This window comes from Dioscorea cayenensis, chromosome 2, assembly GCF_009730915.1.
Source record: "Dioscorea cayenensis subsp. rotundata cultivar TDr96_F1 chromosome 2, TDr96_F1_v2_PseudoChromosome.rev07_lg8_w22 25.fasta, whole genome shotgun sequence".
Classification (NCBI taxonomy): Eukaryota; Viridiplantae; Streptophyta; class Magnoliopsida; order Dioscoreales; family Dioscoreaceae; genus Dioscorea; species Dioscorea cayenensis.
Window position 1 is genome coordinate 23,645,784 of NC_052472.1, and position 8,667 is coordinate 23,654,450.

Below are 8,667 nucleotides of genomic sequence, written 5' to 3' on the forward strand. Positions count from 1 at the left end.
GGATAATTATATAACCAGGCAAAGAGTGGGTGTAATGGAATCTCATTAACTACTTGTTTACTTTGTCACAAGACTGAGGAAATAGAGGACCACCTGTTAGTATCCTGTCAATTTGCTGCTAGGATCTGATCGCATTTTGCTAGCATACTTAATATCCAAAACATTCCCCTTACTCTAGAAGAGTCTTGGTCATCATGGGGAACCTGCAATATCTACTTGATCTTGGAAACCTCCTCATTAGGGCAATTTGTTGGTCTATTTGGCTAGAAAAAATGATCATATTTTCAACTGCACAACGTTTTCTCATCTTTCTATCATTTGCAAAATTGATTATATGATTATTGCCTAGGTGTATGTACTTCCAGTCGCAAAAAGGCCAAGCTTGAGCAGATGATCCCAACTATCAAAAGAAGTTTCAACATCATGCAGAACTGATTGGCGAGGTAGGAGACCCAAATCGGCTTATGGATCCTAAGACCTGAAGGAAGATCGTCGCTTGCTTTTTAAGGTTTTTTTTATCGGTGTCTGTCCTCTTTGTTGTTTTAGTTCTTAGTTATAGCATCGCTTGTTGTCTTTAGTATTTTGTTCTCCATGTCTTGTGAATTTGTTTCTATTGTTTGGTTTAAGTTTTTTCTCTTTTCTTTTTCTTTAAGGGCCTATGTAACTTTGTTTACTCTTAAGTTTTTAGTCCATATGGTTCATCCACTTTTCTAAGAAAATGTTTTAATTTGTTTAAAAAATTTAACTCTACTAAAATATTCTTTTGTGATTTCTTAATGTTTATAAAATTTAAGCATTATAAACATGTACCTTTTTAAAATAAACTATAAAAATGTACTGGGAAAAACTTAAAATTGTTCTTGGCCATGATATTGATATAATAGAATAAAGGAAACAAAACATAAACCACCTAGCCGAAGCAAGTCAGGGGAAAAGAGGGCAACAAAATAGAGATGCTTGAAACAAAAAACTAGAAGTCACTCACCAGTGGTGAGGAACTTCACTACTGAACCAAAAGTAAACAAAACCACAACAATAATTACTCACTCAAATAAGTCAACAATGTCCATTGTGCGATAACAAGAGCTGACTCATACTGCTAAAAGGAGTGACTTGGGTTGACATGTCAGAGTAATCTTTCTATCTAACACTCAGAAAATCCAATGAATGCCTGTTAGTATAGATTGAGCCACTTGAGTTTCACTTCTACGGGTCTCAAGCTGTAAAAATCCACAAAAAGAGCATGTGAATAATTTTGAAGATGATTGAGAAAAGGGTTAGCATACAGTAATATTTGAAAATTCTTCTATTTCTTTCTGGCCAAATAATCCACAAAAATCACTCTTAACAGAAGATCCCAAAGAAGTCTTTGCTAGGCCTCCAAGGTATCGAGCTAGGAGGTCTAAAACTTTGAAAATGATTGTGAGAAAGGCTGTAATCCAAGGGTTTGGCCAAGGAATTACCAAATGTGATAAAAAAAGGCACAATTGAGAAGAAGGTGGTATATGGTCTAAGTAGCAATGGCAGATGATGCCACTATCAGTAGCGCACTACTTACATCTTCTCTTAGCAAGGTTGTCTAGTGTGAGAATTTTGTTATCCCAAAATAGCTAACAAAATAAAGTAATTTTTTTCCAGCAACCAACTATCCAAAACTTAGGACTTAATGGATAGTAAAGCCCTCTATTTGCAAGGAATTAGTACAAGGAGTGTATCAAGAAAGTCTTGCTATTTTCTTAGGTCCAGATCTTCCTATCTTCGTGGTTACTAGAATAGTCAAGGATTGAAGATATGAGTAGCAAAAGTGAGGTAGAAGAAGGGTGATGCCAGCCTAAAAGAGGATTTCTTTCTAGGTGACAAGTGATGTAGAGGCCAAGGGGGACCATTCTCAAAATAGTTGAACTAGATGACCTCTATCTAGCAACCTTTAGGATCTGCACTTAGTTTCCACGACCATTTACTAAGATGTGCTACATTGAAATCATGAAGATTGACAATTCCCTAACCTCCAACTCTCGTTGGGGTCTACAAATCCGATGTCACACCACTAGGTAGATTCCAGAGGATGTCTCTCTGGATTCCATCAATTTCTTCTATCACCTAGGAAGGCAATTTGGGCACAGGCATCCAATACGAGGAAACCGAGGATAAAATGGAATAAAGAAGTGTAATACACCCTTCAAGAGATAGGCAGTTAGCTTTCCAGGATGAGAGTTTTTCCAGGACTGACAAGATCAACTTCATCCAGTCATGTCATCTAGGGCACTTTTTTAAAAGAAGGAACTCAAGATAGTTAAAGGGGAGGCAATTGCCGGTAAATATTCAAAAGTTTGTAAATTTGTTTATGGTTTCTCTTTTTAATAAATTTATGATTTATTTGTTTTCTTTTCAAAATAATCAGTAGAGCTTCATGCATCACTATGATTTGTGATTCATGGAAAAAATACTTGCAAAAGAAAAAAAAAATCTCATCTTCAAAAGAAACTTTACTCTTATAGAGGGAAATCCAACAATCATAATTTGTGATACAAAGAAATTTTATTGATAAACAATTAATTTAAATCTTCTACATGAATTTTTTTTAACAAGGTGGGTAAACTACCATGGATTAGAGAAACCAACAATGGCCAGTGGAGTTAGTACCTCAACACTAGAGGCGCACCTGCCAACCAACTTAATCAAAAAGATAAGCATGCACAGAAGCAAAGTTAATCTCACTACACATGCTCTCCCTAGCCTAATTGCAAAGTGATCAACTAGGGAATTTTGTGTATTTTTTTATAAAAGCCCGTAGGCTAAAGGTAACTTTGTGTTTTAACATATTACATTCACAAATGAAACAAGAAATAAAGGATAAAGAACCTTCATGGTGAGCTCCTGGGCGGAGCTCAAGGTGGACAGTGCAACAATCTTCACCAGACGGTTTGTGATTTGGCTTCTCCTAGCTCGAGATATGAGGGTTAGAACAGAAGCTGTAGAATATTGCTTTTGTTCCAATATAGCTTGTTTTAGCTATTGTTTTGGTCAAGTTGTATTTTTCTGATTTGTGCTCGTTTTTGAGACTCTCTTGTACCCTAAATTTGATCATAGTGGAGCTTTGCTTGGTCAAGATTGACCCGCGGTTTTTTGCCCTTGATTTAAGGGGTTTTCCACGTAAAAATTTGGTGTCTTGTGTGATTGCAATTTTGTTTTGTTTAGGTTGCTCTCCTTCATCTAGCAAGCTTGGGGATTGTTTATTTGTTTTCAATCTATTGAGAGTGTTGCTTAATTCCCATCACTTCATGCAATTAGATTGGACTTATGCTCAAGCTGTTAGCTCATAATCATCCTTGGAGGTTCCCGTTTAAACTCACAAGACGATCTAGATGAGTCCTCCAAGTAGACAGTGGTGTATAGGAGAAGGTGAAAAACTTAATAAATAAAGGAGAGTTCGCCATTGCAACATCCCTTGAGCACACTTGCAGTAGTAAAACGGCAGTGACCCTCCCTTTTCAACAAGGATGCTTATGGGAAATGTCCCTGGATGACCCACAAAATAGAGGAGTGTCGTCACCTTCTCACTTGCAGGTGGTGTGAGGGCTCCGGCCACAAATCTTTAATTATCCAATAGCTAAACTAGTATCATCTGAACCTAGAGATGCATATTTCTAAACCAATATCAGTTTGTAGATCAGTTGTTTCCTTTTCCCTATCACCAGAAGTAAGTAGACTGAGAAATGAGCTAACCAAACTCCTCATTATCAATGTAAGATGGGGTTGATCAATGAGAAAACAATCTACGACACCTTTCCAGATTTACTAGGTCTTTCCCATATCGGTCAGGGGTTACAATTCTGAGGGAATTCCTTTATTGCATCTCTCTTGTGTGCCAGTGAAGTCAAAGCAATGCAACATGCAATCTCAATGAGTTTAAACTGCATGACCTCCAATTTGGGCCTCTATCCGTATTGCATTCAAATTGTAGAACAGTGATGTGGGCACAGAGGGAGTGACAAGGGTTAAAGGTACCTGGATCAACATTTGAAAGCTTCCACATCATTGCTAGTGTTGTCAGGTTCTTGTTGACATTCTCCTTCTAGTCAACGAACTGGGGACGATCTTAAAAGACACTTCTTCTAATAAGGAATTTTCTAGGTATCTTGATCCAGCTTAGAAACCAAGCTACACTTCTCCATGAAATAGAATTGAACATTGGTATGAGAAGTTTTGCCATCCTTCTAATGGACAGGAGAGATGCATGCCCAATTTTCCCTCAAGATCTTGATAAATATGTTATAAAGCCGAGCACGGTGGAGTTTACTAACAATCATATTCATGGACCAATGTTTACTTATGAAATCCCCATTAAAGCAAAAGGAAAATATCCGACAGTAGGAGGAAAACAAGTTCCAGCCACGGTGGTATATCCCGGACCAATATCAAATGAGTCATTCTCCTGCCCGCTCCTCTTGGTTCTTTAAATCTATTTGTAACACTTCTGATTTCCTTCGTGCCAATTTCAAAATCATCTCCCTCAATAGTAATGGCTTGGATTGGTGGACTGATCCTTGGATTATGGATCTTCCTATATCGCATAAGCCTACATTTCTAAACATGGACCTGAATTTTGAAAAACTTAAACATCTATGATTTCTTGGATAATAATGTTTTCAATGTGAATTTTTCTGAGAATTGCTTTTTGGTAATTTCGTGGATCTTGATTTTTATTTCGAATGTCGGTTTTCATCGAGACTAATGATAATCTGTGGGTATGGGCCTATCATTCGCATTATGCTACTATCTCTTCCACTGTCTACACCCATATCAATTCATCTTGTGCTGAATCTGAAAATTGGATGGGGTGGGATCTTATTTGGAAATTATCTGTTGTCCCCCGTATTAAAACTTTCATTTGGAAACTAGCTCATGATAAACTAACGACGGGTGCCTATCTTTACAATCTTAACATTGGACCTTTTGTTAGCTGTCCCTTCTGTGGATTATATGATGAACTCGCTTCCCATCTCATTTGGTTGTGTTCAAAAGTTCAAGACTCGCGGACCCCAATCCTCATCAGGATGAACAGAGACCCTTTGGATTTAAATTACTTATGTTCTGGCCGTTGGCTGGAGTATTATGGCAGGAATAGAAGGGATTGTGATCAGGTTAAAGCTTTGATTGCCACAATGGCTTGGATCATTTGGAAAGAGAGATGCAATCATATTTTTTTCAAAAAGCCAAACTTAATCTGGTTTCTATTCCGCAAGGGCTATTAACCAATCGTAATGCTTTCTTCGTGGGACAACAACATCGGGGAGTTTTCGGGCCTTCTTTCTCCCAAATCCATATTTATCTATGCCGATGCCTCTTGGAGCTCGGCCTCTAAGTGTCTGGCCTTGGTTTTCATCATTGTTGCTAACCCCGCCCTGGTTTTTGCTTTGCGTGTGCTTCGCACAGCCATTCCACACCTTTTGATGCTCGAGATTGATGCTATTTGCCTCGGCTCTTCAACATTGTAAAGATTTCAACCCGGCAACCTACGATCATTCTGCGTGATTGCCGGGGGTCGAGCAGCCTAAGCAAACACTTTCACCCTCGCATTTCTGGCGTGCTAGCAATCGACTCAACAAATCAAGCAACAAATGAAGGACTTCCCCGACATCTCCATCTCTTCGATTCCAAGGGAAAAAGAACTCTATTGCTGATGAACCCGGTAGCATTTGGGCTTCTCCATCCTTCTTTATCTCTGCTTTTTCGAGGCCTCGACCGACCTTATCGGCTTGATGAGATTTGTGCCGACCATGCCTCTTCTTCCGATCATTTTTGTGGTGTTTTCTTCTGCTTTTTTTGTAGCTTTTTGCTCTTTTTCTCAAAAAAAAAAAAATGAGAGGTTCTTCTCTGTGGTCAAAGCCATAAGCTCCCATACTTAAGTAACCACGGTTGTTTTGGTGTTACCCGAGACAACCACCAATCCCCCAAGGTTCACTAATACTTGAACTGTTGGTTCATCCTAGAGTTCGGGAACAAGTCCCAAACAATTAGCAACTCTGTACATTGCTACCGAACAAGCATTGGAGTTGGACAATGTTTTGTCCATGTAGTCTAATCATGTTGTGGCACCTGACCATGAACAAAGAATTGCAGAAGAAAAGCGAGTTCATCTCCCTTGGTTTTGAAACCAGGGAATACACTGGTTCCAGGTTATTATATTCTGACACATGTCCCATGTGACATTATATTTCCTATTGTGATTGGGGACACATGTCAGGTTTTAATAGACTGAAATTAGGGTATTCCCTGGTTCCAGAACCAGTGGAGTTGAGTTCAAGAAAAACTAAGCTGTGATATCTTGGCAATGTTGGCACCAATTATGTTCGGTAGTGCCAAAAATTTTCTATCCATGGGCCAATCCAAGGCAACTGAACTCGGCCCATTTCCACTTAATTTAAAATTTGTTGATGGGCCTCCAAACCCAAGTTCAGTAAGGGTTGATCCGAACCCAAGGCTAGAAATTAATCCAAAATATTATGATGGGCCTCTGAACTGAAGCACATGTAAGAGTTGAGCCAATCTTGGGCCATTCAAAAGATAATTTTATAAAACCCAGTCTTGTTTTGAACCAAATTTCCAGTGGGCCACCTAGCCAACCCATGTGCACTCAAAAATCTCCTACAATTGGGCCTATTTTAAATGAATCAAGTGCTAGTCCAGATCATGCTCTTTCTTAGGGCAAGACTAGTCTCAAGCATCTCCTATTGAGCAGGAAATAGATCCAAATGTTAGTGTTGACGTCATTGAGCCCCTTTCCTGCACAACACCATTCTAGGAAACTTTATGGCAATTTACTATAGGTTCTTGGTACCTCATTCCAAAGGAACACTCCAAATTGCTAGAACAACTTTAGTTACCATAACACATCTTAGTTAAACCAGAAGATCATGTTAAGATAATGATGTTTATTTTCGTTTGGTTAGGATATCTTTGATTTAAATATTTAAGTTAGTTGTGTGTTGATTAAAACTCAAATTAGTAGAGATTATCTTTTTAGAATTTTGCCTTTATAAAAGTTTCAATGATTATGAATATAGAGTGCAGTTTTCCTCATCTCTTCTTTTAAGTTATCAATGGTATCAAGAGCCGAGTTCTTCAACAAAATAGAGGGTTTTTTTTGTAGTGAAGAAATTCACAATGTCTGCATACAACTTTGTGCAACCATCTATTCCACGTTTTGATGGTCACTACGATCATTGGAGCATGTTGATGGAAAAATTTTTTAAAATCCAAGGAGTATTGGAATATTGTTGAATTCGGAGTGGCAAAACCGGATGTTGGAGTGGTACCTACAGAAGCACAGCGGAAGGAACTTGAGGCATCAAAGTTGAAAGACTTGAAGGCGAAGAATTACTTATTTCAGGCCATTGATCGATCTATTTTGGAGACGATTCTTTGCAAAAAAACCTCCAAGGATATATGGGATTCGATGAAGAAAAAAATCAAGGCTCATCAAGGGTGAAACATGCACAACTTCAAGACTTGATAAGGGATTTTGAAAATCTACAGATGAAGGATGGAGAATCTGTTAACAACTATTTTGCAAGAACAATGGGATTGGCCAATAATATGTAGTTTCATGGGGAGAAGATGGATGATGTCACTATTGTTAAAAAGATATTGCGATCTTTGACAGCAAAATATGACTACATAGTTTGCTCAATTGAAGAATCATAGGACATAGATGCACTCTCAATTGATGAACTTCAAAGCTCTTTATTAGTTCATGAACAGAACATCAACCGTAATTTTACTGCTGAGGAGCAAGCTTTGAAGGCCTCTACAACCAACAACTTCTCAATATTACGAGGTAGAGGTCAAGGTGGAAGTAGAGGAAGAGGAAGAGCATATAGAGGCTACAGAAGTGGCAACAGAAATACTGATGATGCTTATCTATAAAGTAAAGGAAGAGGACGAGGTCAACAATTTGATAAATCTAAAATTGAGTGTTTTAGATATCATTGATTTGGTCATTACCGTTCGGAATGTTATACCAAGCTACCTAATAACAAAGACAAAGGAGAAAAGTCAAATTTTGCAGAAAATAAAGAAGCAGAGACTTTGCTAATGGCAATTCAAGATAGTAGATAGTCAGAAATCTCACAAGTCAGATATTTGGTTTTTGGACACTAGTTGTAGCAACCATATGTGTGGAAGTAAGTCCTTCTTTTCTTAATTAAATGAAGATTTTCACTCTACTGTTAGCTTTAGAGATTGCTCTACGGTGAATGTGATGAGAAATGGTGATATTAATATAAAAACCAAGAATGGTTTTATAGAAAAAATTTCTAATGTTTTTTATGTTCCTGACTTGAAAAGTAACTTATTGAGTGTTGGTCAGTTGCAATAAAAGGGATATACAATTACTATTCAAAAGAGTACTTGTGAAATATATGATCCTTGTAGAGGTGCAATTGCAATTGTGCCGATGAGTTCAAATAGGTTGTTTCCTATAAAGATTGAATGTGCTCAACCTTGTTTGATGGCTAAAACAAAAGACCCTTCATGGCTATGGCATTATCGGTATGGTCACTTGAGCTTTGGTGGATTGAAGACACTCCAAGAAAAGGATATGGTGATAGGGCTTCCTAAAATCACTATTCCCTCCCAAGTTTATGAAGAGTATGTCGTTGGCAA